Source organism: Bubalus bubalis, chromosome 10 (assembly GCF_019923935.1).
Source record: "Bubalus bubalis isolate 160015118507 breed Murrah chromosome 10, NDDB_SH_1, whole genome shotgun sequence".
Lineage (NCBI taxonomy): Eukaryota > Metazoa > Chordata > Mammalia > Artiodactyla > Bovidae > Bubalus > Bubalus bubalis.
Window position 1 is genome coordinate 34602299 of NC_059166.1, and position 25543 is coordinate 34627841.

The 25543-nt window shown below is 39.9% G+C and overlaps 1 long non-coding RNA gene across 3 annotated transcripts in view; it reads left to right on the forward strand.

The window, feature by feature from the left end:
- Positions 1–25288, forward strand: part of LOC102394078 — an 84072-nt gene extending 58784 nt beyond the window's left edge. Inside the window, exons 3-7 of one of the 3 annotated variants that reach the window (XR_006542341.2) lie at positions 11692–11803; positions 14517–14635; positions 15501–15583; positions 24303–24455; positions 24974–25288. This is a non-coding gene — a long non-coding RNA (uncharacterized LOC102394078). Of the gene's footprint in view, positions 1–11691; positions 11804–14516; positions 15584–24302; positions 24456–24973 lie in introns of all 3 variants that reach the window. The other 2 variants (XR_006542340.2, XR_006542342.2) reach the window with 2 other exon arrangements.
- The last annotated feature ends 255 nt before the right edge of the window (positions 25289–25543 follow it).

Genomic DNA, 25543 nt, shown 5'->3' on the forward strand with positions numbered 1-25543 from the left:
ATGAGAAAATACTTGAGGAGATAATAGTTGAAAACTTCCCTAAAATGGGGAAGGAAATAATCACCCAAGTCCAAGAAACCCAGAGAGTCCCAAACAGGATAAACCCAAGGCGAAACACCCCAAGACACATAGTAATCAAATTAACAAAGATCAAGCACAAAGAACAAATATTAAAAGCAGCAAGGGAAAAACAACAAATAACACACAGGGAATACCCATAAGGATAACAGCTGATCTTTCAATAGAAACTCTTCAAGCCAGGAGGGAATGGCAAGACATACTTAAAATGATGAAAGAAAATAACCTACAGCCCAGATTACTGTACCCAGCAAGGATCTCATTCAAGTATGAAGGAGAAATCAAAAGCTTTCAGACAAGCAGAAGCTGAGAGAATTCTGCACCACCAAACCAGCTCTCCAACAAATACTAAAGGATATTCTCTAGACAGGAAACACAAAAACGGTGTATAAATTCGAACCCAAAACAATAAAGTAAATGGCAACGGGATCATGCTTATCAGTAATTACCTTAAACGTAAATGGGTTGAATGCCCCAACCAAAAGACAAAGACTGGCTGAATGGATACAAAAACAAGACCCCTACATATGTTGTCTACAAGAGACCCACCTCAAAACAGGGGACACATACAGACTGAAAGTGAAGGGCTGGAAAAAGATTTTCCATGCAAATAGGGACCAAAAGAAAGCAGGAGTAGCAATACTCATGTCAGATAAAATAGACTTTAAAACAAAGACAGTGAAAAGAGACAAAGATGGTCACTACATAATGATCAAAGGATCAATCCAAGAAGAAGATATAACAATTATAAATATATATGCACCCAACACGGGAGCACCGCAGTATGTAAGACAAATGCTAACAAGTATGAAAGAAGAAATTAACAATAACACAATAATAGTGGGAGACTTTAATACCCCACTCACACCTATGGATAGATCAACTAAACAGAAAATTAACAAGGAAACACAAACTTTAAACGATACAATAGACCAGTTAAACCTAATTGATATCTATGGGACATTTCATCCCAAAACAATGAATTTCACCTTTTCTCAAGTGCACATGGAACCTTCTCCAGGATAGATCACATCCTGGGCCATAAAGCTAGCCTTGGTAAATTCAAAAAAATTGAAATCATTCCAAGCATCTTTTCTGACCACAATGCAGTAAGATTAGATCTCAATTACACGAGAAAAACTATTAAAAATTCCAACATATGGAGGCTGAACAACACGCTGCTGAATAACCAACAAATCACAGAAGAAATCAAAAAAGAAATAAAAATTTGCATAGAAACAGATGAAAATGAAAACACAACAACCCAAAACCTGTGGGACACGGTAAAAGCAGTCCTAAGGGGAAAGTTCATAGCAATACAGGCACACCTCAAGAAACAAGAAAAAAGTCAAATAAATAACCTAACTCTACACCTAAAGCAACTAGAAAAGGAAGAAATGAAGAACCCCAGGGTTAGTAGAAGGAAAGAAATCTTAAAAATTAGAGCAGAAATAAATGCAAAAGAAACAAAAGAGATCATAGCAAAAATCAACAAAACCAAAAGCTGGTTTTTTGAAAGGATAAATAAAATTGACAAACCATTAGCCAGACTCATCAAGAAACAAAGGGAGAAAAATCAAATCAATAAAATTAGAAATGAAAATGGAGAGATCACAACAGACAACACAGAAATACAAAGGATGATAAGAGACTACTATCAACAATTATATGCCAGTAAAATGGACAACGTGGAAGAAATGGACAAATTCTTAGAAAAGTACAACTTTCCAAAACTCGATCAGGAAGAAATAGAAAATCTTAACAGACCCATCACAAGCACGGAAATTGAAACTGTAATCAAAAATCTTCCAGCAAACAAAAGCCCAGGTCCAGACGGCTTCACAGCTGAATTCTACCAAAAATTTAGAGAAGAGCTAACACCTATCCTGCTCAAACTCTTCCAGAAAATTGCAGAGGATGATAAACTTCCAAACTCATTCTATGAGGCCACCATCACCCTAATACCAAAACCTGACAAAGATCCCACAAAAAAAGAAAACTACAGGCCAATATCACTGATGAACATAGATGCAAAAATCCTTAACAAAATTCTAGCAATCAGAATCCAACAACACATTAAAAAGATCATACACCATGACCAAGTGGGCTTTATCCCAGGGATGCAAGGATTCTTCAATATCCGCAAATCAATCAATGTAATACACCACATTAACAAATTGAAAAATAAAAACCATATGATTATCTCAATAGATGCAGAGAAAGCCTTTGACAAAATTCAACATCCATTTATGATAAAAACTCTCCAGAAAGCAGGAATAGAAGGGACATACCTCAACATAATAAAAGCTATATATGACAAACCCACAGCAAACATTATCCTCAATGGTGAAAAATTGAAAGCATTTCCTCTAAAGTCAGGAACAAGACAAGGGTGCCCACTTTCACCATTACTATTCAACATAGTTTTGGAAGTTTTGGCCACAGCAATCAGAGCAGAAAAAGAAATAAAAGGAATCCAAATTGGAAAAGAAGAAGTAAAGCTCTCACTGTTTGCAGATGACATGATCCTCTACATAGAAAACCCTAAAGACTCCACCAGAAAATTACTAGAACTAATCAATGACTATAGTAAAGTTGCAGGATATAAAATCAACACACAGAAATCCCTTGCATTCCTATACACTAATAATGAGAAAACAGAAAGAGAAATTAAGGAAACAATTCCATTCACCATTGCAACGGAAAGAATAAAATACTTAGGAATATATCTACCTAAAGAAACTAAAGACCTATATATAGAAAACTATAAAACACTGGTGAAAGAAATCAAAGAGGACACTAACAGATGGAGAAATATACCATGTTCATGGATTGGAAGAATCAATATAGTGAAAATGAGTATACTACCCAAAGCAATCTATAGATTCAATGCAATCCCTATCAAGCTACCAACAGTATTCTTCACAGAGCTAGAACAAATAATTTCACAATTTGTATGGAAATACAAAAAACCTCGAATAGCCAAAGCGATCTTGAGAAAGAAGAATGGAACTGGAGGAATCAACCTACTTGACTTCAGGCTCTACTACAAAGCCACAGTTATCAAGACAGTATGGTACTGGCACAAGGACAGAAATATAGATCAATGGAACAAAATAGAAAGCCCAGAGATAAATCCACGCACATATGGACACCTTATCTTTGACAAAGGAGGCAAGAATATACAATGGATTAAAGACAATCTCTTTAACAAGTGGTGCTGGGAACTCTGGTCAACCACTTGTAAAAGAATGAAACTAGAACACTTTCTAACACCATACACAAAAATAAACTCAAAATGGATTAAAGATCTAAACGTAAGACCAGAAACTATAAAACTCCTAGAGGAGAACATAGGCAAAACACTCTCTGACATACATCACAGCAGGATCCTCTATGACCCACCTCCCAGAATATTGGAAATAAAAGCAAAAATAAACAAATGGGACCTAATTAACCTTAAAAGCTTCTGCACATCAAAGGAAACTATTAGCAAGGTGAAAAGACAGCCTTCAGAATGGGAAAAGATAATAGCAAATGAAGCAACAGACAAACAACTAATCTCAAAAATATACAAGCAACTCCTACAGCTCAACTCGAGAAAAATAAATGACCCAATCAAAAAATGGGCCAAAGAACTAAATAGACATTTCTGCAAAGAAGACATACAGGTGGCTAACAAACACATGAAAAGATGCTCAACATCACTCATTATCAGAGAAATGCAAATCAAAACCACTATGAGGTACCATTTCACGCCAGTCAGAATGGCTGCCATCCAAAAGTCTACAAGCAATAAATGCTGGAGAGGGTGTGGAGAAAAGGGAACCCTCTTACACTGTTGGTGGGAATGCAAACTAGTACAGCCACTATGGAGAACAGTGTGGAGATTCCTTAAAAAACTGGAAATAGAACTGCCTTATGATCCAGCAATCCCACTGCTGGGCATACACACTGAGGAAACCAGAAGGGAAAGAAACACGTGTACCCCAATGTTCATCGCAGCACTGTTTATAATAGCCAGGACATGGAAGCAACCTAGATGTCCATCAGCAGATGAATGGATAAGAAAGCAGTGGTACATATACACAATGGAGTATTACTCAGCCATTAAAAAGAATACATTTGAATCAGTTCTAATGAGGTGGATGAAACTGGAGCCTATTATACAGAGTGAAGTAAGCCAGAAAGAAAAACACCAATACAGTATACTAACGCATATATATGGAATTTAGAAAGATGGTAACAATAACCCTGTGTACGAGACAGCAAAAGAGACACTGATGTATAGAACAGTCTTATGGACTCTGTGAGAGAGGGGGAGGGTGGGAAGATTTGGGAGAATGGCATTGAAACATGTAAAATATCATGTATGAAACGAGTTGCCAGTCCAGGTTCAATGCACGATACTGGATGCTTGGGGCTGGTGCACTGGGACGACCCAGAGGGATGGAATGGGGAGGGAGGAGGGAGGAGGGTTCAGGATGGGGAACACATGTATACCTGTGGTGGATTCATTTTGATATTTGGCAAAACTAATACAATTATGTAAAGTTTAAAAATAAAATAAAATTAAAAAAAAAAAAAGAAAACTGACCTTTTCCAATCCTGTGGCCACTGCTGAGTTTTCCAAATTTGCTGGCATATTGAGTGCAGCACTTTCACAGCATCATATTTCAGGATTTGAAATAGCTCCACTGGAATTCCATCGCCTCCACTAGCTTTATTCTTAGTGATGCTTCCTAAGGCCCACTTGACTTCCTATTCTAGGATGTCTGGCTCTAGGTGAGTGATCACACCATTGTGATTATCTTGGTCTTGAAGATCTTTTTTGTACAGTTGTCCTGTGTATTCTTGCCACCTCTTAATATCTTCTGTTTCTGTTAGGTCCACACCATTTCTGTCCTTTATCGAGCCCATCTTTGCATGAAATGTTCCCTTGGTAGCTCTAATTTTCTTGAAGAGATCTCTAGTCTTTCCTAATCTATTGTTTTCCTCTATTTCTTTGCATTGATCACTGAGGAAGGCTTTCTTATCTCTCCTTGCTATTCGTTGAAACTCTGCATTCAAATGGGAATATCTTTCCTTTTCTCCTTTGCTTTTCACTTCTCTTCTTTTCACAGCTATTTATAAGGCCTCCTCAGACAGCCATTTTGCTTTTTTGCATTTCTTTTCCATGGGGATGGTCTTGATCCCTGTCTCCTGTACAATGTCACGAACCTGAGTCCATAGTTCATCAGGCACTGTCTATCAGATCTAGTCCCTTAAATCTATTTTTCACTTCCACTGTATAATCATAAGGGATTTGATTTAGGTCATACCTGAATGGTCTAGTGGTTTTCCCTACTTTCTTCAATTTAAGTCTGAATTTGGCAATAAGGCGTTCATGATCTGAGCCAAAGGCAGCTCCGGGTCTTGTTTTTGCTGACTGTATAGAGCTTCTCCATCTTTGGCTGCAAAGAATATCTGATTTCAGTATTGACCATTTGGTGCTGTCCATGTGTAGAGTCTTCTCTTGTGTTGTTGGAAGAGGGTGACTAGTACATTGCTATGACTAGTACATTCTCTTGGCAAAACTCTATTAGTCTTTGCCTTGCTTCATTCCGTACTCCAAGGCCAAATTTGCCTGTTACTCCAGCCTTTTCTTGACTTCCTACTTTTGCATTCCAGTCACCTATAATGAAAAGGACATCTTTTTTGGGTGTTAGTTCTAAAAGGTCTTGTAGGTCTTCATAGAACTGTTCAGCTTCTTCAGTGTTACTGGTTGGGGCATAGGCTTGGATCACCGTAATATTGAATGGTTTGCCTTGGAAACGAACAGAGATCATTCTGTCATTTTTGGGATTGCATCCAAGTACTGCATTTCAGACTCTTTTGTTGACCATAATGGCTACTCCATTTCTTCTAAGGGATTCCTGCCCAGAGTAGTAGATATAATGGTCATCTGTGTTAAATTCACCCATTCCAGTCCATTTTAGTTCACTGCTTCAGAGACTGTCAACGTTCACTCTTGCCATCTCCTGTTTGACCACTTCCAATTTGCCTTGATTCATGGACCTGACATTCCAGGTTCCTATGCAATATTGCTCTTTACAGCATCGGACCTTGCTTCTATCACCAGTCACATCCACAGCTGGGTATTGTTTTTGCTTTGGCTCCATCCCTTCATTCTTTCCAGAGTTATTTCTCCACTGATCTCCTGTAGCATATTGGGCCCCTACCTACCTGGAGAGTTCCTCTTTCAGTATCCTATCATTTTGCCTTTTCATACTGTTCATGGGGTTCTCAAGGCAAAAATACTGAAGTGGTTTGCCATTCCCTTCTCTAGTGGACCACATTCTGTCAGATCTCTCTCCACCATGACCCATCCATCTTGGGTGGCCCCACATGGCGTGGCTTAGTTTCATTGAGTTAGACAAGGCTGTGGCTCATGTGATCAGATTGGCTAGTTTTCTGTGATTATGGTTTCAGTGTATCTGCCCTCTGATGCCCCCTTGCAACACCTACCGTCTTACTTGGGTTTCTTACCTTGGGCGTGGGGTATTTCTTTACGGCTGCTCCAGCAAAGCACAGCCGCTGCTCCTTATCTTGGACAAGGTTGCCCCACCTGACCTTGAACGTGGAGTAGCTCCTCTCGGCCCTCCTGCACCCACGCAGCCGCCGCTCCTTGAACGTGGGGTAGCTCCTCTCGGCCACTGCCCGACAATAGTAATGGAACGTAATTCAGAAAGATCTAATTCAGTTCCTTGCACTAAGTAAACACCCAATAATTGTTTGCCCTTTTCTCTCTGACTTCCTTTCCTGCCTAGCATTACTATTGTTTTTGTCATTATTATTACTTACTGAATAGCTGTCAGAAGATCACAGTTTTGGAGAAAAGTAGTTGGAAACTTCTTCTAGAAGATATATTCATATTATTGTTGTTGCCAAAACATACTCATTCTGTTTCTGACTGACCGGTTCCGTCCGTACCAATTGTCCATCATCTGAGTACCTGAATGGCATCAATTAAAAAAGCCTGTCATTCACAGTCAATTCTTGCAGATTTACTAGTGAAGTGAGCTTTTTTATCCAAAACTTACTACAGGGAATATTCAACCTTGATAATTAAAAAGTATTTTTCCATCCCAATATCCTTGTCCTTAAGGTTAGATTTAGGCCGTGCATTTTGGGGGAAATAAAAGATATTATGGTATTCCCAAAGTATCATATCTAGAGGCATGTGAGGTTTATTTCCCCTTGGTGATAATGTTGAGAACTTGGACAATGTGTTGCCTTTCTCCACTTCCAAAGTTACTATTTTTCCTTTTATGGTTAATAAACAATTTCTGGTGAATTTTTTAAGATAATGTAGATATCATTTTTTTCATCAAATTGTGTCTCCACTACACTAAATACTACCATAGATGATTTAAATTACTTTTGTCTATGTTTCTTACCTGAATCCATTTATAATATGATGTTTTAAAGGATTATATATATGTATATGTTTTGGCTGCATCAGTTAGCTGCGGCACACAGCCTCTGTTGGCTGAGGTGAGTTGCAGCACATGGGCTTAGTCGCCCCACGGTGTGTGGGATCTTAGTTCCCTGACCAAGAATCGAACCTGCATCCCCTGTATTGCAAGGCAGTTTCTTAACCGTGGGACCACCAGGGAAGTCCTTAAAGGATGATTTTTACTATTATTTACTCACTCTACGATAAGACCCCCCCCCACACACACACACACACCTTCCTTCTCTCCTTCCTGCTTTCCTTCCTTCCTTCTTAGAATCTTTGTACATGAAAACTTATTTTACTGATTTTTTTTTTTTTTTAATAATTTAGGCATACTAGATCAGCAATCCACATATCTCAACCTTGGTTTTTCTGGGGAAAAAACCCCTTTCCCCCTACAAAGATTATTAACTAAAATCCCAGATTCTAAGAAATAAAAGACAGCAGAGACCCTGAGGTTTCTCAAATGGCCACAGCTAGTTTGCCTTAATGTTGAAATGCTATTTATTCATATGAATGAATTATCATTGTAGAGCTTCTGCTATTCTCTGCCCATTTTCATTTCTTGTTGTTAATTTCTAGCCTCCTAAAATTAGTTAATAAATCAAAAATAGCTAGAGGCCTTCCTACCAGGAATGCTTTTTGTTTTTAAATGGTAGGAAAACACTGGCAGCACAGTCACTTAGCTGCAACAGCATAAGGAGAAGACACATCCAAGGCCCATGTCACACTCCCCTTGAATGGCTCCCTACTGTGACACAGCTCAGCCTGCCAGAGTTTAGGACTATGAAACTCATTTCACGTTCCATTCCAATCCTCTCTGTTCAGCACTCCTTCAGATTCTTGAAACCAAGAAGCCTGCCACAACTGATCCCATTCTAAACACATTTTTTCCAAGCAAGTACACTCATATGTAGAGGGCGTTTGAAAATTGATATTATCACCCTAAGTCACAGTGATTGCTTTTCTTCTTGGGCCCCCTTAACTGCGGTAGGTTATTTCCAAGAGCTGCACAAAGCACATAAGACAAAGCAATGAGAATGCGGTATTTGGAGTGGAAAGAGGGGATTAACATGGAGGTAGTATGAACTGATAAAAGGTAGGGCAACCCTGCAACTACATCAGAGGCAGATCAAGCAAATCTCTCTCCAGACCCATATTATAGGACCCATATTATAGGACAACTAAATGAGATCAAAACCAGCTGAATGTAGGGAATGGCGACTTTGCAATATTAACACACATCAAACATTATGCACTCTTCAGGGCATTTCACTGGACCCAAACAAGATTCTCTTCCTGAGGGTATTTTATAGTAGCCACTGAAAATGCTCGTGATAGTTTGTATGTCAGTGAGCTCGCTTTGAATTCTTAGAGTCCTAATTCTCTATTATCTTATTTAGATAGAAAAACCAGTTGGAAAGCAATGCAGTATATGCCTCTTTATCTGGAATCAAAATACCCAGAAAAGCAAAATGAGTTGAGTGGCAAAAACAATGGTAACTGATTATTTACAATGATAACCAAAGGCACTAGTGAGAATGTAAAATGCTTTCTGATCCTTGAAAAATTATGAGCAGTATAATTTTAGTGTGAAGAGCTGACTTCGTGTGTTCAAATTCTTTGAAATTAGACATTCATTTGTTCAGTCAACAAATATGTATTCAACATCTACCAATCCTTGTTTCAATGAGGAGCAACGGACAGAATCACCCAAAAAGCAGGCTCAAGGTTAAGATGCCTGTAGGAGTTAACCAGACAGAGTAGTGCTACTGCTGCTGGGGCTTCCGTCGTGTCTGACTCTGTGTGACCCTGTGGACCATAACCCACCAGGCTCCTCTGTCCATGAGATTCTCCAGCAAGAATACTGGAGTGGCTTGTCACGCCCTCCTCTAGGGGATCTTCCCCACCCAGAGATCAAACCTGCATCTCCCTCATTGCAGACGAATTCTTCACAGCTGAGCCATGGGGGAAGCCTAACCAGATGGAGTAAAATAAGACAAACAGAAAGAACTTGGTCCCCAAACCTGACTGAACAAAGAAGCTTGCAGACCTGCTTGTATTTTTTTCTTAACAAACTACTCTAAAAAGTGTCTTCTCTCTATTGTTCATCTTGTCCCATGCATTTTGAATGACTTCCAAGCCATCTACACCAGATGAAATCCAAACCCTTGTTAAAATGTGCTTCACTTAAAGAATGTACCCATTATGTATTTGTTGAATTGAGTATAGAAGAACATAAAATATTCTTCATAGCACACTTATCTGTTAGAAAAATTCAAAAAAATCATTAATGTAAGACCAGAACATTTCACCTTTGAGTTCAAGAGATGGCATCTGTGGCTCATTAGCAAATAAAGTACAGAACTATTCTTATACATAATTTCATCAAGTAGAATAATCTTCCAAGGTCATTTTATCAAATAATATGATCTTTCAAAGTCATGAACAGATTGTGAGACAATGCCATGCAATATACCTAGAATTTAATCAGATGTTGTTTTAATACCACATGTTTATAGCATATGGGAAGTACTTGAAAATAATGACCCAGAGGGATGGTATGGGGAGGGAGGTGGGAGGGGGATTCAGGTTGGGGAACACGTGTAAACCTGTGGCGGATGCATGTTGATGTATGGCAAAACCAATACAACATTGTAAAGTAAAAAAAAAGAAAATAATGCACAAATCAAAGACCTTTGGAGTTAAATGGAAAAGATCTTTAATTATGCTAATAGCTTTGTGGCAGTTTCAAATGTGGTCACACATTTGTTGACATTTCTGCCGTAGAAAGGGGGGTGTCTATGTGCGCTTTTCTTGGATATGGATGGGGTTTGTGACTCTTCAACCACTCAAGTCCAGTGGCAAGTACAGCCCTTGGGACTTCTGAGGTTAGATCACAAAAGCTCATGCAGCTTCCACCTTGCTCACAGGAGCACTTGCTTTTAGTGCCCTTGGAGTCCACGTAAGAAGTCTGACTACCCTGAGGTCACATTGCTAGAGACCCCACATGGATACACTCCAACTGATGGTCCCAGCTAAGCCCAGCCTTCTAGCCATTCTCCCAAAGTTTGAGACATGGCAATGAAACCACTTTGGACTTTTCAGACCATTTTATTAGATTCAGTTTTGTGCATCAGGAATGCTGTGGGGTTCAGCTGGATAATCCTTCTCTTCCATGTGATGTTAATGGAGGTCATCTGATAGAAGAATGAACCAGTTGATTCCTGCCCAAATTTCTGACCCATAAAAATTGCAAGATATAATAAAATAGACTTTTTCTTAGTGCCACTAAGTTTTGAAGTAGTTTATCATAAAGAAATAGGTAGCTGGTATAAGATTCCTCAACCAGAACCTCTTGGAAGAAGAAAAAAGGATTTAAGAGAATAATTTATGTACTGCTGAATGTGAGTCTCATACTACATGATTAGATAAAATAATTGGGTAATAATTAGGTAATACAACCTAATCATAGGAATAAGGCCCACAAGTACCATCAGATCACCCTATTTAGAGGGTCTTGATAAAAAAAGCCCCATCAATGTCATCCACAACAAGAATTTCAACAAGCAGAGAAGAGATCCTTCAAAATTACTTGCAAAGTCATAATTATTTCATTGACAGTTAAACATTCTTTCAATTCTGTAAAGATTTAGAATTAAATATAGACATGTACAAATAAACAAAACCATAGTATTACTATTTGTGTTAATGAAACTGTGTATTTTTATTATTTTGTACTTGTTAGGCTTATAAGACTTTAGACAAAGTAACAGATCAACCTTGTAATTTCAGTTTAAAATGAATAATTGGATAATTAATTTACACTTGTGATTTCAAAATGAAATCTTAATAAATTTACATACAGTTTGTGAACATTTAAGAAAATTCAAGTTTCTCTAATATTGTAGCTTTAATTTTTTTTTTAATACTTTTAGAGGACTCAGGAAGGTTTACTTAAGCGAGCTCAAAATATATGAAGACATTTCATTAAGTTTCCAAAATGGGACAAACACTATTTAACATCAATGTATTTCCTAATTTAAACTCCTGTATAAAAGAATTTCCTCTTGTGGTGAATTTGCTGAGAGTTATTCTTATCCTTTCTCTCCAAGAATTTCACTAAGCTGTCAAAGAAGTAGACTGGTCACTGCCAAGGGCAAGAAAAAAAAGGTAGCTCCCCCTGAACAAGGGTGAAGAAGAGCCTGTTAATTACCAGGAACAGAGGTGAGCTCAGCAATTTCTGAACAAAGAAAGCTCTGCCTTGAGAACACCCATCCCCTATGAGTGCTCTGAGCTCTGGGCTCAGGGTGCTTTCCCTGTCTCTCTGCTGCATCCAGATAAGGAGATGAGTACCTGTAAACGAGAAACACCACAAACAACACTCTCGGAGACTACCTGAAATGGGAAAGGGACCTGTTAGCGGGTCTACCCTGTTAAGTGACAATAGCAATGTAAATCTTTGTTTCTAGAAGCCTTCTTTTCATTCCATCTCCAGAAACAAAGAACAAAAGAAGTGAAATATATATGAAAGGATTAGAATAAGGAAATAAATGTATTCTTAAAATCATCAAGTCTCATTATTAGATTTAGCCTAAAAGGAAACGGCAACCCACTCCAGTATTCTTGCCTATAGAATGACATGGACAGAGGAGCCTGGTAGGCTACAGTCAATGGGGTCGCAAGAGTCAGACACGATTTAGCAACTAAACCACCACCACCACCACCCTTCCCATATGGGGGCTTCCCAGATGGCTCAGTGGATAAAGAATCCACCTGCAATGCAGGAGACTGGGGTTCAATCCTCAGGTGGGGAAGATCCCCTGGAGGAGGACATGGCAACCCACTCCAGTATTCTTGCTTGTGGGCTACAGTCCATGGGGTCACAAAGAGTCGGACACAACTGAGCGACCAAGCACAGCAGCACAGCACACTCTCCACATGTTTTTAGAAACGTGAACATATACTTTTGTGAGCCACAGCCTGACCTCTGGCATTTGTCTAAGTTGAGCCGCTTTCCTTATATCTTTCCTAGGTTATTCAACACATTTTTATCTGTAGCTTCAGCTCTCAGTGTTTAGCTCAGGAAACATTGTTCTAATGACACATTTGGATCTGCTCTATTTTCTTTGGCATAGAAAACCAGAGATGCTCACTCTCAGGTTTGCTGACCATTGCTACTTTCAGATGCAGAGATTCATATGTCCTGGGCAACAGAGGTAAAAACATTTTCCTCACCCATCATAGCAATAGATGACCCTTATCTTATCAGCCTACTTTCTCCGTGTGTATCTTAAATATTAATTTCCTTATAACGCTTTTGACTTTATAAAAACCACTATCAGTGTGGTGGGTCCCCTTCCTGTTCCTGGGAAATCACCCAAACCCCATTGTGAGTCTGTAGGAGGATTAGCCTCTTCTTAACCCAGTCACCTTGGGCCTAATTGACTGGTTCAGGGATAGTGACCAATGTCCAGTTAGGCCATTAGAGTCATTTTCTAGTTTTCTAACTGTACTTGAGGGGAAAAAAAAAAAAACAATAATCCTTGTTACAGGTTGACTTCTACTAAGAGTATATTCTTTAATTTTTTTTAAATTTTTTTTAAATTTTATTTTATTTTTAAACTTTACATAATTGTATTAGTTTTGCCAAATATCAAAATGAATCCGCCACAGGTATACATGTGTTCCCCGTCCTGAACCCTCCTCCCTCCTTTAATTTCCTCAAATTTGTGAATTTTCCAGTTTTCCTTCTGTTACTGACTTCTAGTTCTATTCCATTGTGATCAGAGAAGGTACTTTGGATGATTTTAAACTTTAAAAATTTTACTGAGACTTGTATTCTAACATATGGTCTATCCTGGAAACTGTTCCAAATGTACTTGAGAAAAACATGTATTCTGCTTTTGGGGGGATGTTTTATATTTGTCTCTCATGTCTAGTTTGTTTATGCTGTTGTTGTTTAGTCCCTAAGTCACAATCAACTCTTTTGTGACCCCATGGACTGTAGCCCTCCAGGCTCCTCTGTCCATGGGATTTCCCAGACAAGAATACTGAAGTGGGCTGCCGTTTCCTTCTGCAGGGGATCTTTCCAACCTAGATCTCCTACACTGGCAGGTGGGTTATTTACCACTGAGCCACCAGGAAGCCTCCTAGTTTATTTACAGTGCTGGCCAAATACTTAATTTCTTTTTTGTCTTCTGTTTAGTTGTTCAGTCCATTATAGAAAGCCATGGAAAACACTCAGCTATTACTATAGAACTATTTCTCCCTTTAATTCTGCCAATTTTTGTTTCATACACTTTGGGTCTCTGTTGTCAGGTGTGTATATGTGTATAATGGTTATGTCTTCTTCAGCATGAAGGCTATCGATACTTATTCAGAAACTTAAAGAAAAATGATAACTTTTTCTTCAAGATGCCCAGGAAATTTAATAATAGATTGGGTAGCTCTATTTTTGCAGTTTAACATTTAACATAATATTTGAGATACATATATATGAGTTGTCATAATTCAAGGTCTAGAAGCTTTGTATAGATAATTAATCCACATAAGGAGTTTTTTAAACAGTAAAAGAGAAAGATTAAGACAATGAAATGGATTTCTAATCAAATTTGAAATGGAAAGCAATTATAGAAATGCCTGCAGAATTTCTTTCTTTGTGAAAATGCTATCTTATGCAATTTATACATATGCAAAAGCTTTTATATATATACAAAAGATTCTTTGTAAAGCACCACTCACAGTAGATGAAATTTATGTCTGTAAATGCCTGTCATGATGTTCATGTAGTAATTTTGTAATCCAAAAAGTGAATCTTCTATAAAGTATTTTTAAATGCATCTTCTAGCTCTCCATCATAAAAAAGTAATTTGCTCTAGTTCTAGGCAATAAAAAAAAAAAAAAAAGTTCTTCTCTGTTCCTTTGCTGATTTTTATAGTGTCCTCCTGTGTAACTGATCCCAGAGCCTGGATGTGAGGTCTGCTGTTTCTTCAAAACTTTAAAGAATTGGAAAATTAGTTCCCTATGCTTTTGATCCCTGTCAGAAAATTTCAACAGGTGAGTTAAGAAGCCTGAATGAATCAGAGAATGTTAACTTATGGACTGTATTCTGGTGCTCCAAATAGGTGGAATAATCCCCAGACTCACAAAGGTCATAGATGATCCCTAAAGATATACTGGTATGAGCTACTTTTCCTTACAATCTTCTCAGTCCATAATTCTTCCATTTGGAAATGCATTTGTCCTCTCCCTGGAACAACAAGGGGAAAAGAGAGTCCCAGACATAGTTAGTAGCCTAATTCTTCCTTTGTCTGTCACCACTTCTCTCAACATACACACACACACACAATCACACACATCATTTTTAGTTAGCCCTTATGGGAGACAGAAATTGCTCCAGAAATGAGCTGGGGTGGGGCCAAGGCTTCCATCACCAGATCTGAGGCTGAGCAGGGACTAAGAGTGGGCTTTTCTGCAAAGGAACAAATGAGTCGATCTGAAGAGGGGTTAGGTGGCCTGACTCTTCCAGGGCCCCCCTCCTGAGCTGCAGCGGACCCACACTGCCAAAAAGCAGGTGGACAAAGAGATCAAGATCAGAGAGAGCACCAGCTGAGATGGTCTGATGGAGAAAAAAAGAGGTGGGGACTGGCCAAGCCTATGTGGGCAACATGGACATTTATGTAACACGTCACGGTTGATGAGTGTTTTTCATCTTCACTGTGCCTTTTTTTTTTAAGCCACTGAATTACATAAGAGGCAGATAATGTTATTATTCCCAGATAATAGAAGTATCCCGGTTTACTTTCATGAATGCAGAAATTGAGGTTTGCCCAAAATCACAATTTTAGTATGGGCAGAGATATAACTCAAACCTATATCAGTTCATGACTCTTAAACTTGTGTTGTTTGGACCTACCCCCAGTAAACCTACTAGGTCAGCTGTGAATCAAAACACAATGCAGTAATTCAAGTCTTCCAATATGAAGTTTGCCATGGAGGTGGATGGTAAGTGGCCAGGTTGGGCTCATTGGCTGTTTTCAAGAACTTGTAATTTAGTCTAAAGGCAATGGGAAGAAAATATTAAGAGTCCAATTCAAGTGAGTCTGAGGATGTCTGAGACTCTAGCCTGATGGGGGAGACTCTAGGAGCATCTTCATATGAGAGTGATGGGAGCAAGATGGGAAATACATCTTAAGGGACAAGAGAATCACTGTTATTGACATCTTCATTATTGATAAAGTTCATCAATAGTATTTCACCAAACTCACTGTGAGGCAATGAACACAAGGTATCAGCATCTTTGGCACTAAGAGTTACAGTCTTATTTAGAGGCAAGCCCTGTTCCATATACTTGTCCTACATTTAATGCAGCAAACTTCAGAAGGCATTTGTTCCTCTTTCACAGTTGGAGAAACAGGCTTGAGATACTGACTTTCCTAAGATCACACAGCACCAAGTTCCACATTGGTAAAGCCAAAACTATCCTAGATACCTCTCTAATGATAGAAGTATATTATCAGTCTACAAATTCAGGTGTACAAGAAAGTCTTAAAGATTTCTTTAACTTGGTTCAGTTTCCATTTTAAGCCTCATCTTGAAACTTCTACAACTATTAACCCGGGCCAGTCAAGATTTCATCCCTCTCATTGTACCCTGAGTTAATGACAATGTTTAGGGGCTGATGTGGCATCAAGGCATTGGGTGCGCCCTCAACCTTAGCAATCTGCCCCACAGTAAGTAATATCAACACAGTCATTATTCCATTCAATGTGGCCCCTGGACTGTGGGCCAAAACTTGTCAAGTACAACAGATTGGTTTCTTTTGTGCTCATAGAGAAGGGGACGACAGAGGATGAGATGGTTGTATGGCATCCCGGACTCGGTGGGCATGAGTTTGAGTAAGCTCCAGGAGTTGGTGATGGACAAGGAAGCCTGGCATGCTGCAGTCCATGGGGTCGCAAAGAGTCAGACACGACACAGCATTTGAACTGAACTGAAGTGAGAATTAGATTGCCTTTGGGTGGGACACATACTCTAGAGTACAAGCCTCACTAGTCTCCTGCTCAGCTTCCCAGGTGGCACTAGTGGTAAAGAAACTGCCTGCCAATGCAGGAAACATAGAAGACACAGGTTCTATCCCTGGGTCAGTAAGATCCCCTGGAGGAGGGCATGGCAACCCACTCCAGTATTCTTCCCTGGAGAATCCCATGGACAGAGGAGCCTGGTGGGCTACAGTCCATGGGGTCACAAACAGTTGGACACTCTGAAGTGACTTAGCATGCACACACAGTCTTCCACTCACATCACTTCCAATCCTCACATGTACGTTACCCACCAGGAACCTGAACACATTGAGTTTATGAGCCTGGTTGGAGAACCCACAACACCTTGGTCTCCATGGTCTTGCTTGCCTTAGTCCCTTCTGCTTGTGAGACCCAAGACCTTCTCTGCTAGTAAAACCAGGAAGCAGGGCATGAACTCACCCATTGCTTTCTTCACAGCCCTGGGCTCTGGGGACTATATCTCATCTGGTGGAACATTTACTCACCATGCTTATTAAGGTCACTTTCTCTGGGCCCACAAATTTTCTCCTCCCTCGAGAGCTTAGGATTTGGAAAATAAAAGCCAGGATTTCCAAGTTTATCCAGCCCCTTCCTCTCTGGAGGTGGCTGGGGTGGTGGCTGGGAGTGGGGGTTTGGTGGGGCGGGGTGGGGGGGTGGGTGGGTGGAGACTTGTAAGCTGTTTCAACAAAGAAAATACAGGGAAGGAAAAATACAATAATCCAGGGTAAAATAATACCAAAATAGTATCTTGCCACTTGGGGTTCTTTAGAAAAGAAATGCCACTTAACTGTAAGGAACAAAGTATAGAATAAAGGTCTTAGGATGATTTGGATGAGGGTTCCATTAACTTTTCTTCTGGCACCAACCCAGTAACCACAGAGGGCAAAATTTGCAAAATACAGCACAGTGCCTTTAATATTCAAGATTAGAAGCTGAAGAAGCTGGGCTCTCACAGAAGAGCAGCTTTACAAACCTCTTCCCAGCACAAATTCAGGAGCATTGTCAGAGCATGGCAAAGCGCTCTTGGGTGGCATGAGTTCACAGGGCACTGACGCCATTTCATTCATTGTCCCATTTCTGATATGTGCTGCATCAGGGCTCTCATAAGTGGAGTCAGCTTCCTTTTAAATTACAGGTCAATTTTCTGCATCCTCTTTGCTTTTCTATTTCTCCCAAGGTGGCAGCTGGGAAAAAAAGATATTAAAAAATGATGAAGGACCAAATACAGGAGTAATGTAATCTGGCAGCTATAGGTTTTTGTCTACTTTTGCCTAAGTATAGCTCTTCAAGGAGTCTCATGTGTCTATTATCAAGTCCTTATATGAGATATTTTCTCCTAAAAAAAAAACAAAAAAGTGATCATTTTATTTCTTCTGCAATCTGGCACTCAAAAAGCCCAGATCAGCTTTCAGCTCAAGACATTGCTATCTGTACCAAATCATATATGAAAATATATCCCAGGCCTATAGCCTAGGTTCAGAAGTATAGAACGAGGAGATTTAAAAAACTCCCTGAGCAACTGATGTGGAGGTTGGGGCAGGTAGGGGTATGGCAGGTAAAAGACGAGACAGAGAGACAGTAAGGGTCTGGGAGGACAGGCTGAGTTTAGCATCCTGGAAATGCAGGTGTAGGGACCCAAGAGGACATGGAAGCATTGAAATTGAGAACTTCCTTAGGCAATAAATGGCAATGACACAGGAGGCAGAAACCACCCCAGCAATGGAAAACCTAGATGTTAGTCATGGGGTTGAGGCCTCTGAGCAATGGAGAAAGAATAATGGGCAACCAGACCTCACAGTGTTGTTGATTTAACCTTGCACAACCATTCTGAGTAAGCATTTTCCCTGTGTGCTGAAATGAGGGAAGTAAATGTCAAAAGGGAGTTAAATGAATTGCCTGGTCATAGATTTAACAAGGTGATTCAGACTAGAGTGCACCCCAAGTCCTTTCAAATCCACTCAAAAGCCTGAACGTTTTTCAACTTTACCAAGACTGACAGGGTACAGACCTGAGGACCTCTCAGGCAGGATTCTGTCCCAGTGGTTCTGGAGCTTATAGAATTTCTCAAAACATGATCTGTGAGCCCTGCCCCCAGTAAGAGTCACCCTAGCTACTTGTGAAAATTAGTACTTCATGGGACTCTTCCCCAGACATTCTGATTCAGAAGGTCTGGAGTGAATTTCAAGAATTTTAACTTTCTTGGAGATCCAGATATAGAATATCCAATGCTCCATTATCCTGATCACTGAAACAAATTATGGTTGGGCATAAGACCTAAGCAGAGCCAACTGGTGTCTTCTCTTGGTGGACTATAGCCCATGGGGTCGCAAAGAGTCAGACATGACTGAGCATGCATGCACACACACACTAAGGTTTATATATATAATGTATATGTATATATACACATACATTTGAGAGTAATTCTTTCCATTGATACTGCTAAGCTTTGAGGTTGTAAGCTGGGTTGACTGGGGTTCCTCTTGTCTACCATGTAGAAACAGAGTCTCTATAGATATTTACAAATCAGAAATAAACTTTTGAGTCCCTTGGATGTCACGATATCTAAAGTCTACCTTGGATCTCCTACTTTTTGAGCCCAATCTCCTTTCTTTTTTCCCTTCTTAAACTAGTTTGAGTTGGGTTTCTGCCTCTTATAAGCAGGTGGCCTCACTAGAGCGTGTGTGAAAGAGACCAAAAGGTTTATATGAATGCTGTATGAGTCAGCAGTGTAATGGGACTTCTAAATTCACCAAGGTTATCCTTGGGCTTAAAAGCAAATGGCCTAAGTCACATGTTTTTCTTGTACTTCTTGATCCTCACACTGTCCTTGACTGATACTGTCCACTTCAGTGCCTTCAATTATAATGATTCAGAAACCAATATCTCCATCTACATCTTTGATCTTTGGTTGTGATTCAAAGTCTGCAGAACATTTCCACTTGGGTGTCCCCAGGCAGCACAAATTCAGCGGGTACAAACACACATTAATAATATTTTCCCCCCTCAAGATTTGATTAATCTCTTGCCCTTGTCTCTGTGAAAAGCACAGTCATCCTCCCAGGTCGAAAGCCAGAAGCCTGGGCACTCTACTTACACCTCCTTTCTCATCACCATCCCAACGCTTCTACTATTATGTTGTTTGTTCTGCCATCCAAACTCTAAAGACACATCTAAATACCCAAATACAGCTTACAAAGCTGTTCATAATTTGGCTGTTGCTTACCTGGGTTCTTCCATTTTTGTCTTCCTTTCCTTTTGAATTTTTTGTGCTAGCCATTTTAAACCTTGAAAGACCATCCCATACTCTTTTGTCTCTGGGTCTTCGTATAAATTGACCAAGTTGCCTGCAAGTCTCTTCCCTCATCGTTCTCTCTGCCCAGTGAACTCCTATTCATTCTGTAAGGCCTAACTAAGATGTCATGTTTGGAAACACTTGCCTCTGATCCTGAGTATGCCTTAAGTTCCACTATGGTAAGTTCTCACAGTGCCCCAATAATTCCTCATTGCAGCAATACTCAGTATGTTTGTTTACTCAGTATGTTTGTTTACCTCACTATTCAATTTTTTAAGAGATAGAAAATTTACATAAGTGGAAAGAAGTATATGTCAAGAATGGAAAACTAAGTCATTTCTTCTAAAATTAATTTTTAAGCTTAACCCAATATGATCATCCACAGTTGGATGTCTTAATTGATAAAATTATCCTAAACTTCATCTAGTTGTATAACTGGGCAAAAAGAGCTCAAAATTTTCAAAAAAAAAAAAAGGGAAAAATAAATAACAGAAGATCAGCCTTATCAGGTACCTAACCTGTTAAGCACATAAATGTTAGAACACTGCTTAAATCTACTCAATGACTTTTTATTTCATTAATAAAACTCCTTAGCAAGGGCCTGAGTGGCATTTATTTGGTGGGGCCTAATTTCTGTCCAGGCTCCTATCTACAAGACTGTCTGGAAAGTATAGTGTTAGTTTTCCAGGCTGTGCAGAAAAGGGAGACAAGCTAAAAGGAGGGGAGGATTGGAGACTGAGTTCTAATAAGCTGTATCCACACCAAGAATTCTGCTCCTGGTTCTGAGTTTGTTCCTGGTCCCAGTCTCAAGTCTACCATTGTAAACTATCTTCTTGGGAGGGGTATCTTCCCCATGCACGTCTTCCATTTCCAAGCATAAGCTTTTAAGGCCAAGAATTATGTCTATGTTGTTCATTATTATATCCAAAGTGATAATCCATAAATTTTATTTTGATTAAAATGTAAATCAAAGAGACCTGACTGAGCCTTGAACTATTAGACCCACTGCTTCAGGCAGTGATCCTTTTTGAAGACATCTTAAGGGAAAGAAAAACAAACTGGGCTGAATTACAAGAAGATGGCATTGATGATGAGAAGCTACTAGTACTTGGTCATACAAGGAATGGAGAAGGAAATATTTTACCTAGAGACAGACATGCAAGAAAAATGGGAGTCCTGACTTCAATAATTTGTCTATTATTGTATGTAAAATGTCTGTTACATGCAAGAAGAAATAGACAGGGTTTTGCTGCTTCAGAGAGTAGGACTAGAACCAACGGATGGATGTTACAGGGAATCAGAATTCAACTCAGTATCAGAAAGAATTGCGGCCTATTATATTCACCCAGGAGATGGTGACTGTCTTCCCACAGGAAATGGCCCTACTCAGGGATGTGGTTCCTAAGGATGTGGGCTGAATTATTTCTGAGGCCTCTAGGACCTTTGAATAAACTAAAAGTGCATGTGTGGGTGCGTGCATGCTAAGGAGCTTCAGTCGTATTGGACTCTTTGTGATCTTATGGACTGTAGCCCTCCAAGTGACTCTGTCCATGGGATTCCCCAGGCATGAATACCGGAATCAGTTGTCATGCCCTCCTCCAGGGGGTCTTCCTGCATCTCTTATATCTCTTGCATTGGCAGGCGGGTTCTTTACCACTCGTACCACCTGGGAAGCCCAAAATGAAAGTAGACATATCTTTTCCAAAACCTTATTGAAACACCTGATTATGCAAGTTGCTAATGTTCTATTTCTTTAGGACTAAAACGAGTTCTTCATGCCCTTGGACCATGACAAAGCGTTCAAAGGATTCCAAGCTAAGCATGGCTGAACTGTAGTTCTGGAAATACACCAGGCTACTTGTCATCCTTCCACCATCTTACATCCAGTCGGTTTATCATTCCACATGGCTCTTCACACAGTATCAGCAAGGCAATATCAATTATACGCATTTGCTATTCACCCCCATACTCCTTTGGTGGGAGGCCAATATTATTCTCCTCACCTTAAAAGCTAGCAAAGGTACAGACATGTGAAGTAATTTTCACAAGGTCACTGAAAATTAGATGAAGGCCCCAGGAGCTGATCCCAGCTCTTAATTTCCTGAGTCACGCAGCCTCCACTGCTCCTCTGCAGGAGGCCTGGGCTGAGAGCTCAGGAAAACATGGCAGTGCATTTATTTCTGCTTTTTCACTCATGCTTTTTAATAGTAATGCAATCATCGTGTTTTTCCAAACAAATTTATTTTTTCAGAAATAAAGAAACTCAGAACCAGGAGTAGAATTCTTTGACAGGAAGCTTCTTTTGCAGTACAATGCCTGAATTCTGATTACTCTGTTCGTGTTTAGAAGATTCCAGAAAATAGAGCTTGGCTAATAGGTGTTTTAATAAATACCTCATACACATAGTATTTTAGTGGAGAAGTGATCTTGTTATTCCTCCCAAGAACTGCATTAACTGGGATGGAACTGGCTAGGGAGTGTTTAACAAAACAGTGCTTATACGAAGGGACACTCAGTTTGTAGCTATATGTGTCCTTCCATCTGCCCATTTGTGAATTATTCAACCAACATGAAACAGCACTGTTTGGGGGTGGTTTTTTTTTTTCCCCCAACTGGTGGAATTTAAATAAGCTCTATTCCCCAAAATAACTTAAGAAAAAAACCCTACATCAGCACCTCCAACACTCCAACACAGGCAAAGCTGGCCAAGGGCTGTATTTATCATCACAAGCTCTGCCGGGTTTTTATTTTTTTTCCAAGAAAATTGAAGGAGGTTGGTTTTCAAAGAAAAAATGACATTTTAAAAAATCCATTCAATTCTTAACTGTATTATCCAACATTCATATCTTGATTTTGAGGTCATTCTCCTTGGAGGAAGATAAATGATAGATTTATTCCCTGTAGATGTTTCCCTTAGTCAGAAAGTTCCCTCTTTTTGACTATGTTAATGACTCTAGAGAGAGTCCCACATGGAGAGAGGATCAAGGAAAGGAAAAGTTAGTACCAGACCTCACCCTGCCTGTAGGAGGCATGACCGGAGAGCAACAGCAACCCTGCCAGGAGACTTGCCTCTCATCTCAAAAGTGAAAGTAAAACTGTCAGTCACTCAGTGGTGTCCAACTCTTTACAAGTCCATGGACTATGGCCCACCAGACTCCTCGGTCCATGGAATTCTCCAGGCAAGAATACTGGAGTGGGTAGCTGTTCCTTTCTCCAGAGGATCTTCCCCACCCAGGGATCAAACTGGGTCTCGTGTATTGCAGGCTGATTCTTTACCATCTGAGCCACTTGGAAAGCCCCAAATACATTTAAATGTTTTAGGGTCAAGCAATGGCACCCCACTCCAGTACTCTTGCCTGGAAAATCCCATGGACAGAGAAGCCTAGTAGGCTGCAGTCCATGGGGTCGCTAAGAGTCAGACATGACTGAGTGACTTCACTTTCACTTTTCACTTTCATGCATTGGAGAAGGAAATGGCAACCCACTCCAGTGTTCTTGCCTGGAGAATCCCAGGGACGGGGGAGCCTGGTGGGCTGCCGTCTCTGGGGTCACACAGAGTCGGACACGACTGAAGCGACTTAGCAGCAGCAGCAGTGCGTGTTACACAAAGGTGAAAACCTTTCTGGAACAACCCCAATTTGAAAAATCAGTGTAGTATGTCTTTAGAGCCACTCAAAATGCAGTCCAGTTTCTGCTACTACTTTTTCAAAGACTCAATGACAAAATTTCGTAATGTGCAATATTTAACTGCTCAGAGTGTTAAAAACACTTTGTAAGATTAAGAATATCAGAATTCAATCACAAGTACCCACATGTTGAAGGGCAGTTTAATAAGATATTGTGGCATTTTTTGTTTTCTTTGCTACTCTTGCTTGCTTTCTATTTTACTTGTTTGCCTGTGGAAGAATGAGAAACAATGAGGAGTATTTGTCCTTCCCCCACAATCCCGACCTTGATGACGAACAAGGATTGAAGTCCAGAAGACTCAAGGCTTCCTTTACTCATGGAAAATATTTGCCTTTTGGAAGTAGTGGATGAGGAAGGGTGGGTGGTTTATGGGTTGGGAATGGGGGTGCAGGGTACTGCCTAAACTGAAAGAGCTTGCTCTGACCAGGAAAGCAGATGGGGGGCTATGCAAGGGACAGAGACCCTCCACACCTAGGCAGTGGCATTGGGCAATGGGAGGACAGAGAGAGAAGAGCTACAGGGGAGATGGCAGTTCCCCATGGGGTGGGAACGTCTGTCTGCGGCATCTAGACAGCCCCTCCCTGGGAAGGAAAACAGTACTTGGCAAAGATCTCTCTGCCCCTCCCCTCAGTTGATAAACCAGTGGAACTAACTGTTCTCTGTGTGTTCCCATCACAATCAGCAGTGACCATGAAGACTAAAGACCAAAGGGCCCTTCACATAAGACCTGGCCTGACTAAGACACTTTAGACCTTTCAATAACCCTGGTGAAACTCGGGGAGGAGAATCTGGTAACGAATGAGATTGAATTTCCCATCATTACAGCAGGATGGAGGTTTGGAAATATTACATTTTATTTAAATGATGACAGAAAATTATATATTTTGCATCCTGAAATTAAGGTATTTGGTGGTGTGTGTGTGTTTATATTTTTTCTTCCAAATTATCAGGAAATTGCAAACCAAAAGTCAATTCTAATAATATTTCAATAGTTTGGAACTTTGAAGATAGTTATCCATGAAACTATGTTTATACATAGAAAATAGATCACCAGACAGCCTTCAAAGATTTCATTTCATTTAAAATTAAAATCATTTCATTTAAAATGCTATGTATCTAAACTGGAAAATATTATTCCAATATGGTAATTAAATAAAAGAAGGAAAAGTTGGGCAAATTTTTGATTATTCTTTGTTGTGAATGTTGGCACTTGAGGAAAAGCAGATTGTTGGGAGTTAGGTTTTGTTCTATCTAATTTGCTCAAGAAAGTAAGAACAACTTTCAGCTTAGATGGTTAGAGCGCTAGTCGCCAGATGGTGACATTGACCCATCACTGTTTGGTTGCCATTTCAGGAAGGTCATGGAAACATCGTCCGTGGGAAGTATGGCAGAGCACTGGTCTCAGGGGCAAGAGGGAACCATTACCAGGTGTCCTGCAGAAGGCAAGTCTGACACGCAATCCTCTCGGGAACTTCATATGCCCCTTTTTGCTCCATGAGCTGGGAGGCCACTTGTTGGACCATCACAGTCTGCACACAGTGCTGCACTTCCATCGTGCTGAGCTTTCTGGATAGCTTTATACAAAGACAGTGTGGGCAGCCATTCTGCTGTGTGATTTGAGACACATTAGGCCAGAACCTTGCCAAAAAAAAAATCCACCCTCACCAACCCTGCAGCGTATAAAGTAGAGGTATTAATGTCTTTGGATCAGGGTCCCTGATAAAATGCACATATCTTCTGGGAAGGTAATCCCTTTTCTAAGAATTTGCAGTAGTATCTTAGTTTCACATAGAATGGAAATAGGAAAACATGCACTTGTTAGATGATTAAATATTAACAATGGATATTGTATAGGGAAAATTTTCTTCTCAGTTAAACATAGAATAAAAGTTACTAATTACACTTCATGCAGACATCTTTTTC